We start from the raw sequence: 22,191 nt of genomic DNA, 5'->3' as shown, positions 1-22,191 counted from the left end.
ACTGGGCTATATTCCCAGCTCCCTAGCCAGTTTTAATGCTTTTATCAGCATATATTAATTATGCATACTTCTATATTTTTATTTTTGTGTGGGCAAGTGTCGTGCACTTGTGAAATCTGAGGAAAGCTTGCAGGAGTTAGTAATCTATTTCTACCGTGTGGGTTCCAGGACTGAACTTGGGACATCAGATTTAGTGGCAGCTGCCTTCCCACGCTGAGCCATCTTGCTGCCTCCGTGTGCTAACCAGTTTTAAGAGTAAAGTTCAATAGTAGCAAACCTGTTCACAGTATTGTCTAACCATCACCACTGCCCATCCTCAGAGTGGCTTTGTTTCTCAGGCTCCTTAAACCCATCCATCACCCTTGGCAAAGACCACTCTGCTTTTGTCTTGAGGAGTCTGACAACTCTGGTATCTTGTCAGCGAAGTCATCTTTATTTGCATATCTTTTTCTCTGTCTAATCCTTGTTTCTTGTCTGATTGTCTAGCTCAAGCTGTCTTTGATTTGAGATCCTTTTGCCCAATCTTTCTTGACTGATGGGATTACACACCAAGCTCAGTTTAGAGTGTGTGTGTGTGTGTGTGTGTGTGTGTCTGTGTGTGTGTGTGTGACTGACTTTTTGTGTCTGGCTTATTTCACTTAGCACAATGCCCTGGGTGCATATTCAAATTTTAAGGCAGAACTCCGTGTACAGAATACATTTTGTGTCTCCATCTCCATCCATCCATCCATCCATCCATCCATCCATCCATCCATCCATCCATGAATGGTTGTTCTTTGGACAGTTGTCACAGGCCTGTGAATGCCAGTACTGCTTGTCACTCTAAGGCTCTGGTTCCAATTGTGCTGGCTCTATCTAGTGTAATTCTTTTTAATTTTTTGAGATGTTTCCATGCCGTTTTCCTCAGTGACTGCCACTTCGAGTTACCCCTAGCAGTGACCTGCCAAGGGCTCTTCATTAGGTATCTTTACCAACATAGCCCTTCACCCACTCAAAGGCTCTGGTGAACTGATACCTGTCTAAGGTTTGGAGTGACACAGTTGACTTGCTTTTGTAAATAGGAAGCTTGATAAGAAAATGCTAATTTGCTAACGTCTGTCTCACATCAACCAAGCAGACATGTTCAGGTGGTAGAACCCAGATGCATTGTCAAGTAATGACTCAGGGGAATGATTGACACAGGTAGCGTGGATGCAAGGAGACTGCGTTAGTGTTCTGAAGGATGCTGCCAATGCTCTTGTTATCAGTGCTACATTTTGTGGGGTTCCTGCACTGAAGTTTGCTCAATCTAGGGAATAGCTAAAAATAAGGGAAAAAATAATCTTTAACAATTTGGGGGTGGGGGGAATGGGTCTTCCAATCACAAGCTAAAGATTCTGAATTGAAAAGTGATAGAAACACAAATAACAAGCAAGTATATTACCTATTTATTCATTTATTGTTGTTTTGAGACAGGTTTTCTGTGTAGTCCTGATTGTCCTGGAACTTGCTCTGTAGACCAGGCTGGCAGAGAACTCAGAGATCTGTCTGCCCCTGCTTCACACGTGCTGGGAGTAAAGATGCAAGCCACCATGCCTGACCTTGTGCTTCCTTCCCTTCCCTTCCCTTCCCTTCCCTTCCCTTCCCTTCCCTTCCCTTCCCTTCCCTTCCCTTCCCTTCCCTTCCCTTCCCTTCCCTTCAAACCAAAGTACTACCATGTGCCTATAGAATTCAGAAGAGCACTTGTAGGAGTTGACATAGGAGTCAATGCTATTCTTCCCGTGTGGATCCCAAGGATGGAATGTTGGTTTTCAGGCTTATGTAGGAAGTGCTTACACCTACTGAGCCGTCTCACTGGCCAGATGGACCCTTTAAAATGCATTGAAAATTATTCATTCTCTCTCTGTGTGTGTGTGTGTGTGTGTGTGTACAGTGTATACAGTGTGCATGCTGTAGAGTCTAGAAGAGGTGTCAGATCCCCTGGAATTAGAGTTGCTGGTGGTTGGTTGTGAGCTGCCATGTGGAGGTTGGAATCTGTACCCAGGTCCCCTGGAAGAACAGCAAGTGCTCTTGACCACTAAACCATCTCTCCAGCCCTTAGTGCATTTTGTTCAGGCACTTTCCCCAAGATGTAAAACGTATTTTGGGAAGCGACTCACTATGGGTTTCTCACAGTGCATATTTCATAGGCATTCATGATGACCATACCCTCGGGAGATTGTGTTTTTACACAGAGTTACTGAAACTGAGTTCTTCCAGCCACTCTTTCTATGCACTCTCTCTGGGTATTTTCACCGTGTGTGCCTTCGGTCCTCCCTTGGAACCAGCACTTCCTTGTAACTGGTCCATCCTTTGGGAACCTTGGTCTTCTAGAAGTGACCACTTAGTGTCAAGCTTGACCATCTGGTTTGGTCCCCAGGACACACATGGAAGGAAGTAGAAAGCCAAGTGCCAAGGTGATGGTGAAATTGTTCCCATATGTATGTCCTTCTTGATTCCCACACTCCTCCTTCCCTCTGTCTTTCTCTTTTCCCATCTCTCCTTCCTTCCTCTTCCTCCTCCTTCTCCTCCTCTTCCTTCTTTTTCTTTCTTCCTCCTCCTCCTCTCCTTCTCCTCCTCCTCCTCCTCCTCCTCCTTCTTCTTCTTCTTCTAAATACAGACCACTTTACAAGTTTTCCAATCATCCTTGCAAAGGGCCAAGCTAATTTTCTCTATATCATCCTGAATTTATCATATGAGTTCATACAGTAAGCACCTCTCTTGATTTTCTTACCCTTCCCAAGGGCTATAGCTTTATTTATTTATTTATTTATTTATTTATTTATTTATTTATAATTAAGTCTGAGTGAAGCCGGGCATGGTGGCACATGCCCTTAGTTCCAGCACTTTAGTGGCTGATCTCTGGGTTGATGTTAGCCTGGTCTGCAGAGTGAGACCTAGTATCTGAAGGAGGGGGGGGGGGGGGAGGAGGAGAAAGATGAAGAAGAGGAGGATCAAGTTTGAGTGGAATTTATGATATAAAATTAAGCTTGTGTTTTAAAATTTGTTCATTCTCTTCATGTATGTGCACACATTATGGTCATAGGACAACGTGTGTATGTGCAGGAATCAGTTCTCTTCTTCTACCATGTGGGTCCCAGACATTAAGTTTAGGTCATCAGGTTGGGGGCAAGTACCTTCACCCACTGAGCCATCTTGTAAGCCCAAAACGAACACATTGAAGTGTATAGTTCAGTAGCCTTTGGCACATCTACAAGGCTGTGCAGCTGCCACTTCTGTTTCATCCGAGCACGTTTTTAAATTGTTTAAAATGACATCTAATATATCTGTTGTGTGTGCTGGGTGGTGCTGTCTGGTATCTGTGTGCTGCCACGAGGTATGTGTGGAGGTCAAAGAACAACACATGGGACCTCCTTTCCTTCCTCCGTGTGGATCTCAAGGGTTGAGCTTAGGACATGAGTGTTGGTGGCAGGACCCTCTACCCACTGAGCCATCTCGAAGGCCAGGAGTGCTAACACACTTCTATCATTTACAAAGGATACCTTTATACCCACCATTCATTTTTTTCCCCCTTCCTCTAGCTTCTGGAAACCACTAATTAGCTCTCTGCCTTCAGTAGATATTTCATATTAGTAGACTCGTGGAATATGTGACTCTGTGTGTCTGCCCTATAAAACACATTCAGTTATTGGGTTTTCGGGGCATGAGTTGTGCATGTATGGAGGTCAGAGTTAGCCTGTGAGACTTGGCTCTCTACTTGTACCACGTGGGTCCTGGGGGATCAAATTCAGATCATCAGGCTTGGAGGCAAGTACCTTCCCCTCAGCCTTCCCATTAGCCTGGTGCCTGTGCCCTGTGACCCAGCATCAGGTCTTCAAGCCCATCCCTGTTCTGACACGGTCAGCACCTCGCTGAGCATCCTCTCCCTATGATCTTGGGAACAGAGTATTCTTTGGAATATTCTTTCATCAATCCTACTTCTGCATCTCGAATGCTGGGGTTGTAGGTGTGTACCATGCCTGGCTTTATTCATTGATTTTTGTTGTTTAGTTATTTAAGTTTTTTTTTAACAATTTATTTATTTTATGTATATGAGTACAGTGTAGCTGTACAGATGGTTGTGAGCCATCATGTGGTTGCTGGAAATTGAATTCAGGGCCTCTGCTCACTCTGGCCTAAAGATTTATTTATTATTATATGTAAGTACACTGTTGCTGTCTTCAGACACACCAGAAGAGGGCGTCAGATCTCATTACCGATGGTTGTAAGCCACCATGTGGTTGCTGGGATTTGAACTCAGGACCTTCAGAAGAGTAGTCAGTGCTCTTAAGCGAGGAGCCACCTCTCCAGCCCAGTTATTTAGTTATTTGAGAAAGGCTTGGTATTTAGTTGAGAATGACTGAGAATTCCTGACCACCCTGCCTCTATTTCCCAAGTGCTGGTATTATGGTCTGTGTTACCATGTCTAGTGCTATTTATAATGATAATAACAATAACAAAAATATTATTATATATAACATGTAATATCTTATACATAGCATTACATATCATCTATACACAAATAACTTATTGATAAATATATTTATTAATTATTTAAAAATTAAATCAATTTTATAAATGAATGAATAAATATATATAAGTATATTAATATGCTTTATATAATTATATATAATTATATTGTTACATAATAGTAAAATATAATATTTTATTGGTAATATGGTAATGTTATTATATATCATTATGTTGTTATTGCTACTGTTATTCTTGTTACGATTATTATTTGCATGGGCTCTTGCTTTATAGGGTAGGCTGACTTGAAACATACCTGTAGCTGAGACCCTGCCTTTTATTTGGCAGCCCTCTTTGACCACTCTCCAGTCCATCTTGTGACTGACTCTGTGTATGCTGTGCCTTCGCTCCTTAGAGTTTCAGGTTCTCAGACGCAGGTCTAGGAGACCTGGGTAAACCTTCCAAAGAGGTGGGAATTCAGTGGGGCTTGTAATCGCTTCTTTTCCCATGGATACAGCTTAGCCGGGTCCCTGGAACTGACCAGGCAAAGGAGAGTTTGGAAAGTAGAAAAGTATAGATAGTCCGTGGCGCCACTTACGAGGCTGTCAGATCTGCTCGTCTAATTTCATGAGGGGCCCCCACCTCAGCATGTCTGACTTTCACACAGTGTGTCTTGCTCATTATAAAGAGAAAAAAAAGCCCAAGGCTGAAAGTGCACAATGCTGAGAGTGTGAGTGTGATGCTGATATTGGTATAATATCAGCATGGGGGAGGGAGTGCGGTGGGAGGGGTTAAAGCAGGAGACTCAGGAGTTCAAGGCCACCCTCTGCTACATACTTTACTGAGTCGGAGGCCAGCTTGGCTCGCATTGGACCCTTTTTCAACAAGAACGGTATTAGATCTTTAAGTCTAAAGGCAGAGAGAACGCTTCTTCCTACCCCAGTTGTTATTTGTTGGAGCTAAGCCCTCAAACTTCCCTTGACTTCATATTTCCAGTGATGATGCACATATCATCTCTGCCCCCACAGTTCAGTGGAGAGGGAGTGGAGCATCTCTGGCCTCTCTTAAACACGTTACTATTATTATTTTTTGTTTTTAGAAGTTCACCTCTCTTAGGCACAGGGCTCCTGTGGTGTGGGCAGAAAAGAATGTCACCTGGCCTGTCCCCTTCAACCCCAGCAAAGAGCACCCACTCCGTTTCTTCTTCCTGGAAAGTATTCATATACTCATATACTGGTGCTTGCCTGCCGGGTGTTGTATTTGGTTTTGGACACTGGCGACAAACAAGCATCTGTCCTCCCAGAGTCAAGATAGGATAATGACCAACCTGTCAGGGTCTCAGCTGAAGAAGGAGGTAGTTAATGGTTTTGGGTGATCATGTGCTGCAATGCCCGGGTCTCGTGGAGGAGCCCGAGTTTGGTTTTGATGTGGAAGGTGAAGGCTGAGGCGAGTTTGGGCCTGAAAAGCAATAGCTTTGTGGTTTCTCTGGTTAAGCATGACTGCCACGTGAGGTGGGGTAATCACCTGCAAGGGGATGCACAGGCCCTTTCTTTACACAGGCTTTAAAGATCAGTTTATTAGAGTCTAATGAAACAATTAGAAACCAAAATGGAGTAATTGTGTTACTTCCTACCTTGGGCAGTAAAACTCACAGTTCCTGATAATTGCAGCCCTGTTCTGTTCTAAAATGGGTCGGAGAGGAACTTGGTCTGACCCCCCACTCTCTCCTTTGTCTGGCACATAAATCCCCTTCCATACGAAGGACCCCTTCCGTCCACAGCTAAGTTTCTAAGTGAACACGAGAAACTCTGTTTTCCCCAGTTCAACTAACATGGAAACGCCTAATCCTCTTACTGTTCTTGATTTTGCAAACAAAGGTTTGTCGGAATAAAAATCTTTAAGCAGCCAGTCACATGGACCAGGTATCCAGGTAGTGACCCTCAAGTGAAATCTGCTAGAACAGCCAGCCAATCAGTGGCTTAAGACTGTCTCTCACACTGCTTTGCTTGGCTAATCTTCAACTACAGATTGGGCAACTTTAGTGGAAACAGTGAATGCAAAACGATCTCAGCACGGAGGGAACAGGCACTTCACGTTATTACCTAATGCTCCACTCAGCTTTCAGATCCCCCTATTTTTAGTTTGAGAGAAAATAAACCCCCAAAAGCCATTGACTGTCCAGTACAATAGCCATATATCATTGTGGCTACTGACATATTGCATGTATGGCTAAAGTGGCTGGGGCGGTTTAAATTTATATTAATTTCTTTTTCTTTCCTTTCTCTTTCTTCCTTTTCTGTTTTTGTTTTTGTTGTTGTTGTTGTTTTGTTTTGTTTTGAGACGGTTTCTCTGTAGAGTCCTTGCTGTCCCGGAACTCAGTAGAGCAGGCTGGCCTCAAACTCAGAGATCCGCTGATTTCTGCCTCCCTAGTACTGGGGTTAAAGGCGTGTGACACCATTGCCTGGCACTGCCACTACTCAGGAATAAATGGTCTTCTTTGTTTTTAAATATTATAAATTGGTTTTATTTTTTGTTCACTGGTGTTTTGCCTGCATGTCTATCTGTGTAAATGTGTCCGAAGCCCTGGAACTGAATCTACAGACAGCTGTGAGCTGTCATGTAGGATGTTGGGAACTGGACCAGGAGCCTCTGGAAGAGCGGCCAGTGCTCTAAACTCATGAGCCCCAATTGATACTAATTTCACTTTAAAAACAGAAGCAATGGGCTGGGTTTGGTGACATACATCTGGAGTCAGAGGCAGGCATATCTCTGTGAATTCTAGGCCGGCCTAGTCTACCTAGAGAGAACCAAGCTAGCTAAAGCTACAAAGTGAGGGCTTGTCTCAAGAAGCAAAACAAACAAGCCAACAAAATCTGAGATGTGTTTAGCTACTTTATGCTATTAGCACCCCACCATTCTGTTTAAAAGCTAGGATTAGAGTCAAGTACACTTGTCCTTAATGCCAGGCCTTCCGTTTTCTATATTTGACCTTGGACCAATTTTTTAAATGTGTTGGGCTTTGGTCTGTGTAGGGGCTGAAGAGATGGCTCACCAGTTAATAGAGCACTGGCTCTTCTTCTAAAGTACCCAGGTGTGATTACCTGGGAGCATGCACAGGGCAGGTTACAACAGTCTGTAACTCCAGTTTCAGGGAATCTGATGCCTTCTCCTAACTTCTGTGGGCACTAGACACATTACATCTATGTAGACAAAACACCCATGCACATTTTTTTAAAGTGGAATAAAAGAGAGAGAGAAGAAATGGTACAGCAAACAAGCTTTAGTTTATAATGTCTGAATGAAGACTGAAGGTTATAACATATGTAAAGTACCAGCACACAAGAATCCCTGGGTTCCCACAAGTGTCATTCCGGATGGTGTAGGGTTTGTGGCTGTAGTTTGTTTGTTTGTGTGGTCCCAGGGATTGAATTTGGGGTCTCACAGATCTTGGGCAGAGAGCTCCATCTCCCTCATGCCATTGTCCGGGCTCTTGGCAGGTTACATACTCAGTGGTATTCTCAAATGCCTTCTCTGCCATCTTCTGCTGGTTCTCAAAGGGTGTAAGCAGAGTTCGGTCCTTTGCTTTTAGTGGTTCCTGTTAAAGGTACTTATAAGTTGGGGCTGGAGAGATGACTCTCTGGTTTAAGGATGTCTGCTGCTCTGGTAGAGGACAGGAGTTCTGATCCCAGCACGCATGTCGGGTATCTTAATTTTGATAAGCCAGGTCCTAAGGCACATTATTTTATCAAGTTATACACAGACTTTTGCCTATATAGAGTTCTGTTCTAGTGGCATATGCCATATAGAGTGTCCCCACCCAGAGGTGTATAGTGAGAACCTGTCTCAAAAATGGACGGACCGTTGGTGGAATAACTAAGTATCAAACCGTCTGTCGCCAGGCTCAGCCTGTTCCCACGGAGCCCCGTTTGCACAGTGACTGACTCCTGTTGAGTCTGCACACAGATGTTGAGGAGAACCCGCGTGAGCAGGAGTTATTTGAGGAAGTGCCATCTGCTCTGCATTGCTCAGGGTGTGGGCTCTGGAGCCAGGGAGCCAGGGCTCTGCTTCTCCCCCGGAACTGAAGCAGCTGTGGGTCTCTGGCTTAGTTCTGCTCAAGGAAGCTGCTTCAGAAAGTTAGCCCGTAAGGAACTGAGCAGTCATGTGTTCATGAGCGAGTCACTTACAGCTTCTTCTCTAGCATGTGATGTGTGCTGGGCTGGGCGTCAGCAATTCATGACCTTTCCAAGGGGACTTATTTGAGCAACTCCTATTTTTTTTCTCCTGGTAAAATCCAGTGTAGACTGTCTGAACCTAATAGCCAGCAGCTCTTTGACATGGGAGAACTTATTTCATGGCAGTCTACCTTAGTTTCTTCTTCTGTAAATGGGCACCATATTACCTACTGGGATTAATGCTTTTTATCATCATCATTATTATTATCGTGTGTGCATGTAAGGGGCACACACTACTGCATATATATGGAGGTCAGGGGACTGCTTTTATGGAGTCAGTTTATTCCACCTTTACATGAGGTCTGGGGATTAGATTCTCATCACTGGGCTTTTGTGGCAAATGTCTTTATTTGCTGAGCCATTTTACTGACCCCTTCAAAGGCTGTGGATACCATGTGATAACACACTCTAAACATATATAATTGCCATCACATGGAAATCACCAATGTTTAGCAAAATAAGATTAAGGCTGAGGTTGGGGCTCCAGGCACTGAATTTCATCCCAGCATCAGCTAAGTAAGTTAAATAAATAATTGCTAGCTTCAAAGATATATCTCATTACGTTACTATGCTGACGGTTACTTTACCATTTGAGAGATGTATTCCTATCTATTATGTTAGCTGGACAGAGGATAGAAAGACCTTTGAGAATTTTGTGTATATAATGAACAAGCTATGAATGTAATCTGGCAAAAAAATAGAGAACGCAGGTTAAGACCTGGGCTCTCTGAAGGATGGCTTTCCTTCACTATTCCATGACTGTCCTCTAGGAGGCTCAGTCTCTCAGTCAGTGATGTGGGCCTCTGAGCAGATGTCCCCTGCCCCTTCTACTAGGGCCTAAAGTGGGAGCCTAGCAAGATATAGTATTGACAGCACACTTCCCAGAGGTTCAGCACTCTTCCCAGGGGCTGTTGGTCAGGGAGGCCACCAGTCTGTCCTGCTTCAACTCCCATGGTACCCAAGAGCCCAGCTGTTCCTTTCCCTCCTGGAATAGGAGGTCAGGAACTTTGTACTGTGAGTAAAACAGAGAAAACCAGGTAAGAACTAGTTGTCTCTCTTCACGTGATCAAATAGCCTCATGTGTCTCTTCAGTGCTAAACCATCACCACCCCAAGGCAGCTGGTATAGATTGGTCCTTGGTCACAAAGTAGCCCTGATCAAATTGGTCTGGGGTGTGTGTGTGTGTGTGTGGGGGGGGGGTATTAAGGACAAAGCCATTGAAGATTAAAATCCCAAGGCTGTGTGACACTTCTCAAGAGAGAGCTTTCAATGGTACTCTGCACAAGCTTCCCCTAGCGAGCTGTGGAATGAGTTGAGCATCTCCGAGGAGCTGTAGTTCTTGGAGTTAGGATAATTCAGCCTCAGCAGGCACAGTTGATATTCTGGATTGTTGGTGAGGGTTCTCTGGCATTCTACAAAAGGAAGCCCCACCCATGGCCACCACCCACAAGATGCCAGCAACAGCCACCACCAAAATGACCTCAGGCATCACCAAGTAACTTCTGGGGTTCTCTGTGGCTTCCAGATGACCTACATCTCTCTGAGACCCTTAGAGATGTCCATGGTTTAAGAAATGACCGTGCCTTGTAACCTTTACATCTCAGGGTTTGTTTTTATGTTTTGTTTTGTTTTGTTTTGTTTTTCGAGACAGGGTTTCTCTGTATAGCCCTAGCTGTCCTGGAACTCACTCTGTAGACCAGGCTGGCCTCCTGCCTCTGTCTCCCAAGTGCTGGGATTAAAGGCGTGCGCCACCACCACCGGCTACATCTCAGGTTTTTACTGCTTGAATTTTGTTCCTTCTAACCTATCTTTTCTTTATGAGCTTGCAGTCACTTACAAAATTAAACAGAAATGTCTGCAGAATGCAGATTTGTCTATGATTGTCTGGAGAGAGTCATTCTACAGTTTTTGTTGTTTGGTTAGTTGGTTTGTGTCTTAGGGTTTTACTGCTGTGAACAGGCACCATGACCAAGGCAAGTCTTATAAAAAACATTTAATTGGGGCTGGCTTACAGGTTCAGAGTTTCAATCCATTATCATCAAGGTGGGAGCATGGCAGTAACCAGGTAGGCATGGTACAGGCAGAGCTGAGTTCTACATCTTCATCCAAAGGCTGCTAGAAGACTGACTTCCAGGCAACTAGGGTGAGGATCTTAACCCCACACCCACAGTGACACATCTACTCCAACCAGGTCACACCTATTCCAACAAGGCCACACCTCCAAATGGTGCCACTCCCTGGCCCAAGAATATACAAACCATCACAGTTTGATTTTGGTTTTTGTTTTTGGTTTTGTTTTTGGTTTTTTTTTTTTTGGTTTTTCGAGACAGAGTTTCTCTGTGTAGTCCTGGCTGTCCTGGAACTCACTCTGTAGACCAAGCTGGCCTCGAACTCAGAAATCCGCCTGCCTCTGCCTCCCAAGTGCTGGGATTAAAGGCGTGAGCCACCAAGCCCGGCTGGTTTTTGTTTTTTTTGTTGTTGTTAATCTGAATTATTTCTTTTAACTTTTCAATTTGTCTCCTCAGTCCCCCTCTAAGCAAGTAAATGAATGTCCTCATTTCTTAGAATAACTGTAATTAAACTTGATCTTCTTAATTAGAGATTTCCTTTCCTTTCATGGTGCTAACTTTGCCCAAGCTATTTCTGAAATAATAAATTTGTCTTTTATGTGAAAAAAAATTAGTTTCTTCTCTTGGAGAATATCTTCAGTTCCCAAAGTCTAACAACCATGTTTCTTACAATCTACGTGAAAAACATTAGGAACACTGCTCTGTGACTACATGCATTTATCGCAGGTGATCCAGCCTAACATTTGGCTTTGAACAAATGAACATTTGTTTTTAAAGATTTATTTGTTTTTATTTATATGAGTACACTGCAGCTGTCTTTAGACACAACAGAAGAGGGAATTGGATCCCATTACAGATGGTTGTGAGCCACCATGTGTTGCTGGGAATTGAACTCAGGACCTTTGGAAGAGCAGTCAGTGCTCTTAACCACTGCGCCATCTCTTCAGTCCACAAATGAACATTTTTAAGCTCGTATGTCCAATACTATTTTGATACTTTGCAGAAATGAGAAGTCCTTATTTCTGTAAACTTTCTACAATTTTTTTTTTACAAAAAGATTTATCTTACTAACTGATTCACTTATCTTTTATATATGTGAATATTTTGTCTGTATGTATGTATACCAAGAAGGTGACTGTTCACAAAGACCAGTAGAGTGTGTCGGATTCCCTGGAAATGGAGTTATAGGCAACTGAGGGCTGTCATGTGGGTGCCAGGAACTGAACCCCGGCTCTCTTCTTTTAATGTCCAAGGCATCTCTCCAGTCCTCTTTTCCAAATTTTAGTTGTCCTTAAAGTTAAGTGATCTTCCTTTCCTTAACTACTAAAGATAATTTCTCTTTACAATATTTACCTCTGTCACCGTGAACTCCAATCTCATTGTAAGAACTATAGGGCACAACAGAGGGAACAGGATTCATCTGAGGTAACCATTTGGGGCAATTATAGATCATTGTCCTTTGTTTGTCCACTACTGATTTCGTCATTCTCCCAGCAAATAATAAATGAGGAAGGTGTGCTAACTCAGGGAGTCCATGGTCAGTTAGAGGAAGGAAATCAAGCTCAGAAAGGCCCAATGATTTGCATATACTAATACGTAAAGTCACAATTTTAGTGATGTTGTTCTCACCGCTGCTACCAAAATCTTTCCAGCACAACGCAGAGCTTCCACAGGTCAAGAATGAGCCTTCCATTGGCCCACAGACCTAGTTTTGTATGGTAATTTATACGAGAGGCCTTGGGCTTTACTAGAAAAACTTTTCTGTAAATACACAGCAGCAGTCTAGATGCCACCACCTCTCACGTGCTGGGTGGGATTACAAGCATGCTTTACAACACACCACACCCAACTCAGGTTTTTGAGATCATGTTCTGTATCTCAAGCTGGCCTCAAACTTGCAATCCTCCTGCCTCAGTCTCTTGAGTGAGGAATTACACACAAAACTCAGTTTGTCTTTTGCAGCACAGTATGCTCATGTCTGTCTGAAGACTGCCCTGTAGCCCAGAGGAGAGTGTAAGGCAGTTTGTGGGCCAGATTACGTCCCATCATAGTGGCGTGCATCATTTCCTCCCTCCCCACCGCAAGAGCAAACTCTAATCATACATACACACACACACACACACATACATACACATACACACACATACATACACACACACACACACACACACTCTCTCTCTCTCTCTTTTTGTTTGTTATTAAGACAGGTCTCTGTGCAGGGGCAGCCTTGGATGGTATGCTGGCTAGTTGTATGTCAACTTGACGCAAGCTAAAGTCATCTGCGAGGAGAGAACCTCAATTGAGTAAAACCTCCATAAGATTGGGCTAAAGGCAGGTCTATAGGGCATTTTCTTAATTAGTAGGTGATGGAAAGAGCCCAGGCAACTGTGGGTGGTGCCACAGATGGGCCGGTGGTCCTGGATGCTATAAGGAAGCAGGCTGAACAAGCCATGAGAAGCAAGCCAGTAAGCAGCACCCTTCCAGGGCTTCAGCTCCTCTCCTCAGGTTCCTGCCCAGTTACAGTTCCTGCCTTGGCTTCTCTCAGTAGATTGTCGTGACTCCAGACATGTAAGTCAAGTAACCCCTTTCACCTACCTCCAAGTTGCTTTTGGTCATGATGTTTTATCACAGCAGTAATGATCTTAACTCAGACAGATGAGGAGAGCCAAGAATCCTACTGGGTGAGACCAGAATTAGTCCTGGCAAGGAGAAAGGCCCTGCAGCGTAATGGTAACTGCCTCAGGAGTTTGAGCTATCCCTGTACTTCACAGCAGAGGGATCTTGGTTTGGCATAGAACCTTCTGGAGGGCCTCTCCTGTCTGTATTCCTGTAGGTTCCTCCCCTACCCCCAGTTCTGCTTCTCAGGTGGGATTGCCTCTTTTTTTTCTTTAGACACCCTGACCCCAGAGTCCAGTCTCTCTCTTTTGCCTCTTGTCCTTAAGCCAGGTAGACAAGGTGACCTTTCTATTGATTTAGTGTATCTTTAAATACAGTGCATTTTGCAGATTATCTTTGAAGGAACTTGATTACAGAGTATAAAGACAGAGTGCTGGTAATTTAATGATAGCTTTTAAAAATGAATCAACAGGTCCATGGGTTATTTGAGAAATGTTAAAATGTGTAAAAGGGGTGTGCTGTAGAGGGGAAGAAATGACTTTCTTTAATTTTTATTTATTTATTGTCATGGCACAAAAAAAGGATTCTTAGATGTAGGGTGCACTTAAATGCTTTTGGCATTATTCCGCTGTCTTAAAATAAGGGATCCTGATGCTAGTCTCCTGTCCCCCAAGGGACAGGTGTAGTAGATACACTCAGTGGAGATGTCTCTGTCCATACGTACTCCCCCCCCCCCCCCCACACACACACACTCACACACATATACACTCACACTCACACACAGTGGGAGAGCAGGGAGAGCATGTGTTACATTCTGAGTTCTGGGCAGCTTGGGTTTTAGATGGAGCTTGGAGAGGGTTCTGCTGGTATCTGAGAGGAGATAAAAATCTCCAGGCAGTGTGGATCCTCACTCTCTGGAAACATCTGTACTAGGGAAGGAGGAGCTGATTGCCACTCAGAACATCTGCATTTCTAGTCTTGACTTGGAAGAAGCCTGTGAGGAAGATCATGCTTCCTCGTGCTAGAATGTGCTCGAGTTAGGCGTGTACCGCCACACCTGGCTGCCTTGCTCTTGTATTTTATTGATTTGTTTTGGTTTGGTTTTTCGAGACAGGGTTTCTCTGTATAGCCCTGGCTGTCCTGGAACTCACTCTGTAGAGCTCAGCCCTGGCTATCCTAGAACTCACTCTGTAGAGCTCTTGTATTTTAAAAATCAATCTTCGAAGCTCTGGATGCATTTAGAGGGCGTGCAGGGTTCTGCACTTTCCCTTCCTCCCGTTCTTCTCCCTCTTCTTCTTCCTTCCCCACCCCCTCAAGCTGGCTTTGTGCTCACTAGCTTAGTGCTGCGGTTGGAACCCAAAGCTTGAAGCTCTCTGTAGACTGGGGTACCTTCTCAACCCAGTTGTACATTTTCTGTGTGGTGGATGCAGATTCTGTCACATGCTGATGAAACGTCTAACCGTCAGACTCCGACCCTGTTAGGAAATTCCTAGCGATTGTGCAAACCCTATGAGTGCTTTGGGTGTTTGGACAACAGTACTTCGGCTGACTCATCATATTTTTAACTGTTGCGGCTCTATGAGAGTCTGGAGGAAAATTAGAGAGAAGGTAATGTTCCCAACAAGTGTGTTGGTGAGTATAGTGCTCCAAAAGTCAGTGTGTGCTGGTGAGTAGCTTGACAGGTCTTCTTCTCATGGCTGTCCAGTTGTAAAGTAAATGGGAGTGGAAAAGAAAGATAAATATCAAAATGTGTGTAAAATCAGAAAGAACCTGAGGCTGTCTGTTTAATTTGTGGTTTGCTGTGCACAGGCCTCAGACTGGGACGTGTGTGTGTGTGTGTGCCAGTAGACAGAACTAGGAAGTAAAGAATCACAAGCAGGTGTTCTTTTTCTACCCCACCATAAAGGCTGATTTAGCAGAACACCCCAAACCCTCCCTTTAAGCTAGCAAGTCTTCCTGATTTGGGTAGGGCCCTGAAAGATGGTCAGGGTGATAACGAGTGAACCTCAAAGGAAGTCTGCTGAGTCAAGACTTTGCCTGCGCTGGTGCTGTCACCCATGGTGAGCTACCAAATAGGATCGCTGGCCACTGCTTTACAATTCAGGGCTGGGGGACGTTTGTGTGGCCCCTGGGTAAGCAGTGGCTTGGCCTTAGCCCCTGGTTTTCCTTCTTCCTTTTTAGATTATTGCAATTCAATTTCATCGTATGAATTCTGGTTTTGCTTTTGCTTTTGTTTTCTTTTTTTCTTTAGTGTTCAAAGCAATGCTGCTTTTCCTTTCTGTAGATGGAATTTCATCTAACCCAGGCTGGACTTGAACTCCTGATCTTCCTGCCTCTACCCTCGAATGCCAGGATTTGGGTTGGGGTGGGGCGGGCATTGCGCATCACCATGCCTGGCAATAGAAGATTCATGCAACGTTTTCATAATACATGTCATTGTACTTTGCTCATATTCTGCCCACAGCCCCTTCTCTTTCTCCAAAGAGTCTTGTTTTGGCTTGCATGTTACTTACATTCTATATACTAGAGAAAATGAAGTATTTGTCTTTGAGTCTGGTTTATTTTAATTAACATCATTCTCCCCGGTTTCATCCACTCTTCTGCAAGTGACATTTGGTTCCTTCTCCGCTGAGTCTGTGTATGTCCTTTTCTTTATGGATTTCTCTGTTGATGGGCATCTAGTTGATCCTATCATTTGGCTGTGTGCATAGTAGAACAACCAACATATGTGCAAGAATCTCTATAGCATGTTGACTTAGACGCCACGCCGTCTGTAGAGCTAAGCACGTTCCACGAGGATGGTGTGGTCTTTCTGCTTTCCACAGTGGACCACAACCCTTTACATTCCCGTTAGCTTTCCATTGTGAGCTTGAGCTACTAGGTTGTGTCAAGTGCTGTGCTCCACCTCAGATGCAGAAGTGAGACAACAACCCTGTCTTCATGGTAACTACATCTGGGGATAACTGACCACAAACCAAACTTGGCCAGTATTTAATTGAGGCCTGTGATAGGTACTTCGAGAATGGGGTGGGAGAAGGAGAGGGAATCTGTGTGATTGAGGCCGGGAGGAAGGGCATGGTGAAGGAATTGGCATTGGACTGAGACTGGAAGAGTGGAGTTGGCTCAGGCTACTGGTGAAACAAAACCCTGCTGGCCTCGCCTAAGCAGCATCTGTCATTTCTACACATGATCAACTTAGAGGATAGAAATAAATTGGTGTTTCTCTACATTGCAGGCAGTAGTGGAAAGCGGCCTTCTTCTCTCTCTTCCCTTCTCCTCCCTTCCCTCCTTTTGATCAGTTCGTCTTCAAACTCTATCCTCCTGCCTCCACTTCTCACCTGCTGGGGAATACAGACCTGAACCACAACACCTGGTATTTCCCCAGGAGTTTCTATGTGGCTGCTCTATTTGAATCTTGTCAGAATACAACACCAACAGGATGCACTGGTGGGCCCAATATGTGGCCAAATTGTACTGAAAAGGAAGAAGTCCCAGGCTGGACTTGATAGCCAGTGCGTGCAACCTCAGTCCTTGGCCAGTCAAGGCAGAAGCCTCGGGAATTCAAGATCCCCCTGCAACAAACAACACACCAAGTTAGAAGCCAGTCTTGCTTACATGAGCAATGTTATCTCAAAAAAATAAAACATACACCGCCACTCACCAATAAAAAAAGAAAAGAAAGGCAGGAACTGGTGCCTGGGAGTGCCTGTCAGACTGTCAGACTGTTATCCCCAGGATGACGATGAGAAGGGGGTATGGGGCACTCAGGGTGGGACTGAAGCCCAGCACATTTCTTACAAGATCATTCTTTGCAGCATAACCCTTGCTGGGTCTTTCATTTATGTAGATGCACCTTTATCTTGTTTTGACACAAGGTCTGGGGATGTATGTAGCCTGGCCTCTGACTCTGCACCCTTCCCAACTGAGCCTTCCATAGACTGCATTGTGTATCACTGTGCTGCTCAGAAATGAACCTTTAAGCTGTTGGAACAGCTCTGCTGAAATCCATTGTTTCTGTGTAAACCCAGAGACACCAGATCCCTCATACACCTGCATTCTCAGCTTCAGAACAAAAGGCCCCCCTCATTCAACGGCAGCCTCTGATCTCGGCAACTTGCTTGCGGAGGTTGTTTGCCTACCACGGTCGCTCTGGGATTTGAGCAAATATCTGAGCTTTTATTCATAGAAGAAGGACTTGAGGTAGACCTAAGGAAGGACTTGAGGATGTTGTTGAAACTCATTTGGTTAAAGGATCATTGTCTGACTGAGTGAGAGTATTTCGTTTCTCCATTAAGTATTGAGTCGTGATGGACCACCTACTTCAGGGTGAATCCGTTGAAAGAGGCTGGTTAGGGAGATGCTGCAAAGGGCTAACGATGAAGGTGCACGCATATTTTAGTGTAAGAAGTGAAGAGAAGATAGGAAAGGGCTGGTAATTAGCAGGCTCTTTCAAACAGAGCAGTCAGAAGCCAGCTCGGTGGCTCACACTTCCATGTGTGAGTGCCAGCACCCTTGTGGAAGTTAGTGGACAGAGCTCGCCTTCCTCCATGGGCTCTGGGAATCCAGATGAGGCCTTCTGTCTTGCATAGCAAGCAATTTTGCCCCCGGAGCCTTCTCCCCAGGCCTTCCCTTTTGAAACAAGTCTCCCATTCAGGACACTGTGCTTCAGCCACTTCCTTCCACTGCTGAGACTGCGGTCTGAGCAATTTCTCTCTCTCTCTCTCTCTCTCTCTCTCTCTCTCTCTCTATATATATATATATATATATATATATATATATATATATATATATATAAATTGATAAGGGGCTGCTCTTCCAGAAGACCTGGGTTTGATTCTCAGCACACACACACATTGCTAACTGCAGATAGTCTCTTGTGGCTTCCCTGGGCACCAGGCATGCATGTACATACATACATTCAGGCAAGTTACCTAGACACATAAAAATAAAAATGAACAAAATGTTTTATAAAATTGTTCAGCTGACATGCTGGGGTATACCTACTATCTCAGTATTTGGGAGGTAGAGGCTAGAGGGTCAGGAGTTCAAGGTGAGCTTCAGCCACACAGTCAACCCAAGACCAGCCTAGGCATGAGACCTTTTATTTGGGGTATATCTTTTGTTTTATTTCTGTGGGGTTTGCTAGTTTAGGGTGCAGTTTTCAGACAGATGAGCAATTTGACCCCTCCTCCTGCCTTCTCATCCCTCTCCACTCATGTGTATTTATTTTGTTTTGTTTTAGGAACCTGGGTCTCCTGTAGCCCAGGCTGGTCTCAAGCTCTGTATCTGAGGCTAAGCTTGAACTCCTGATCGCCTTCTATCTTCTAAATGTTGGCATTTTAGGACTGGGACACCAAAGGGCTTCCTCCATCTTTTCCTTCCTAAACACATCTAAGTATTTCTTGACAACTGGATTCCCCCATGTCAATGTTATTTCAAGAACAAAGTTAAGTACCCTTTGGTTACCTCTGCGTTAGTGCAAAGATACTGTGGGACTCTGGAGTCCCACTCACCGATGGCAGCATGTGAACTTGTAAGTCTGCTTTCTTGGCCCTGACTTGTGAGGATCTCTGCTTGCTTTTTATAGGCTGGCTGGCTCCACCTTGCCAAAGTGAAAGTAGGTACGAGGATATTCAAATTAAGTAGCAGTTAACATTGAGATTAAATCACCCATTGAATTTGTCAGCCTCAAACCATATTATTTTGTGGTAACTCAATTTTCATAGTACTTAGAGCTGTGTCCCTAACCTGTCATGGACATGTCCACTCTCACATGCTTGGGGCATGCCATCTCCTGATGGGCATTGGTGGACAGGCTGGGCTCTCTGCCTGCGTTGGTGTTCAGGCCACAAGAGGGCAGCTTGTTCAGGGAAGTTAGGTAAGAAAGCACTGTTCTTGGAGGGTGGAGACTTTGGACTTTTTCAAAACTTTCTTGCATAAAGAAGCCTTTTACATTCCAAGTTTCGCCCACACAAAGAGGGGGTATGATATGTTCAGGATAATTTTCAGAACAGTTCTCTCCTGCACTGACTTCCCCTGTAGTTTGGAATTTAAATATCCCTTTTCTCCTCTATCCTATCTGCCTTCAGTATTTATTGTAATATCATTTACCCTCAATACATCTCAGTGTGTGTGTGCCTATATGTGAGTGTGTGTGTGTGTGTGTGTGTGTGTGAGTCTGTGTATGTGAATGTGTGTGTGTGAGTCTGTGAGTGTGTGTGTTAGTCTGTATGTGAGTGTGTATGTTAATGTGTGTGTCTGTGTATGTATGTGTGTGTGAGTCTGCATGTGAGTGTGTATGTGAGTGTGTATGTGTGAGTATGTGTATGTGAGAGTGTATGTGTGAGAGTATGTGAGTCTGTGTATATAAGTGTGTGTGAGTGTGTGTGTGTGTGTTCTCTGTGTGTTTGTACCTGTGCTATCAGGTTTACTCTCCACCCCACTTTTGGAGACACTCTCTCACTGGACACAGCACAGTGCTCTATTGACTAGACTGACTGACCAGTGTTCTCCATGAACCTGCGTAGCTCTGCCTACTCTCCCTGTCCCCTTTGCCCCTCCCCCATGTTTTAAGGTTACATGTGTGTGTGTGTGTGTGTGTGTGTGTGTGTGTGTGTGTGTGAGTCTTTTTATGTGAGTTCTGGGAGTTGAGATTTGCTTGGTGTTACCATGTAGCCCAGGCTGGTCTTAAATTCCGTTTCCTTCCTGACTCTGCCTTCTGAATGCTTGGCTGATAGATGCAGGTTTCAGGCCAGATGCCTGCTTCTCTTCAGTCTGAATTCAGTGTTCATTCATAAATAATATTTTTCTACACTTGATCTCCGCCAAAACGCTGAGAGGGCATTTATTTTGGTCCTTTCCTGAGTGAGAGCCTGGGAGAGAGCCAAGGAAATCAAACCTAGCCTATCTCTGGACAAGTCTATAGGTTTTTAACCCTTTGCTGTCTTGTTTGTTGTCTTAGTCTGGCCTGTGTTCGCTGAGAGGGAGAACAACCTTTAATTACACAACCATTAGTTTCTCATTTGTTTTTTAATGTTTACTTCGGTTTTAATTAGCATTCAGTGCACTTACACATTTAGACTAATTAACTCGAGCAAGCCTCCCTCTGACGGGAAGGGCCGCCCTCAGCCCTGCCAATTGACCAATCCCTGAGGAGAGTGGGCACAGCCGCGCTTCAGTGACTGGGAGGAAGGAGCACATGCCTAAAATCTCAGCACTCAAGAGGGGGAAATCTCCCCAGGCAGGGAGATATGGGTTCAAGGTCATCCTCAGCTATATAGTTCTCTGCTAGCCTGGGCAAATGACCAAAGTAGTTCCCATGTTTGTTCCTTCCTCCCTCTCATCCTCCTTTTCTTCCCATTTCTTTCCTCCTCTTTTCTTTCTCCCCTCCTAGTGTGCCCACCTCTGTGTGTGATGCCCTTGGGCAGTGCCTGCACTGGCCATGGCTTAACACACTGACCATTCTACTTCTGCCGCTCTAATGTTGACCCAGGCATCTCTGTGCCCGTGGCCCTCAGCCCACCTCCGCATCATGGTTAGGATGCTCCTCCACTCAACTGCTTCCTGATTAGAAGTCCTCAGTGGCTCCCTGTACCATCAGATATGAATTCCGGTTTCTCTGCTCATTTAGCCTCAGGCCCTACCCACGCTGCATCTCTCTTGCCAAACTGGATACTGTATTCTTCATGTCTCTTCATTCCCCTTGAACTCTGGAAAATGTCTCCTCTCCCTCTGTGTCTGTTGGACACGTAGACTCGTCCCTCAGTTCTCATCTTCCTTGATTAGTCTAGATGGAGAAATTCCTGCCATTCTGGTTCCCATTGCTCCTTGCACATGCTAACTGGCATCCCAGCATTTTCTAATGGTCTCCCTGCAATCCTGTGTCCTGTTAATCTACCCCCCCCTCCACTCCCCACTTAGAAGGCAGTGGCTTTGTCTTCTTAACCTAATGTTTCTAGCCCAGTGCCTGGATCATAATTACCACAGCTGCAGAGCTACAATTGCTATTACCTGCATTTGGCAAAAGGTCCTGGTGTATAATGTGCATAAATGGTTTTCATTTAATATGTGTTGAAAGCATCAATGGTGAATGTTTTTAAATGTCCTGTACTGGCTTAGGCCAAGAGCCATCACCATAATCATTAGGCCATGTTTTATATGACCTACAATACCAGAGAGTTTCTAAATATAGTCATTGTAGATAGATCATGTGTACCCTTCTCCTTCCCATTGTCTACTTTTGTCCTTTAATCATGCACTTAGCCACCTCTGCTCATCTTTGGCACAATGGCCCTGAGACATGGGATTGGGGCGTGGGAAGTTGGCATTGGTTGATTGGAGTACCATAAGAAAATACCACAGCTCAGCCGGGCAGTGGTGGCGCACACCTTTAATCCCAGCACTCGGGAGGCAGAGGCAGGTGGATTTCTGAGTTCGAGGCCAGCCTGGTCTACAGAGTGAGTTCCAGGACAGCCAGGGCTACACAGAGAAACCCTGTCTCGAAAAACCAAAAAAAAAAAAAAACCCACAGCTCAGCGGCTTCTGCAGCATAAGTTGATGTCACTGTTGTTGTAGAAGCTGGAATTCAAGATCAGAGTATCCGCAGATTACCCCTCCCTTTTTACAATTTGAACATGTATTTATTTATTGCTGGGTGGCAGGCCACGCACGGAGGTCAGAGGATACTTTGTGGGAGTCAGTTCTCTCCTTCCACTGTGTGGCTTCTAGGAATCAAACAAAGGTCTGGTGGCAAGGGCCTTTATTTGATGAACCATCTAGATGGCTCA

General features: G+C 44.6%; 1 protein-coding gene and 1 non-coding gene across 8 annotated transcripts in view; one reads left to right on the top strand and one right to left on the bottom strand.

Moving 5' to 3' along the window:
- Rbm47 (RNA binding motif protein 47) overlaps positions 1-22,191 on the top strand; it is a 135,620-nt gene that overhangs the window by 30,818 nt on the left and 82,611 nt on the right. The window lies entirely within an intron of this gene.
- LOC147005156 (U6 spliceosomal RNA) lies at positions 2,629-2,734 on the bottom strand. The gene has a single exon (XR_015047035.1). It is a non-coding gene; the product is annotated as a U6 spliceosomal RNA (small nuclear RNA).

This window comes from Mus caroli, unplaced genomic scaffold (genome assembly GCF_978045245.1).
Source record: "Mus caroli unplaced genomic scaffold, Mus_caroli_1 scaffold_4, whole genome shotgun sequence".
Taxonomy (NCBI): Eukaryota; Metazoa; Chordata; class Mammalia; order Rodentia; family Muridae; genus Mus; species Mus caroli.
Note: the sequence above shows the minus strand (reverse complement) of the source record. Positions and strands in the feature narration are given on the sequence as shown.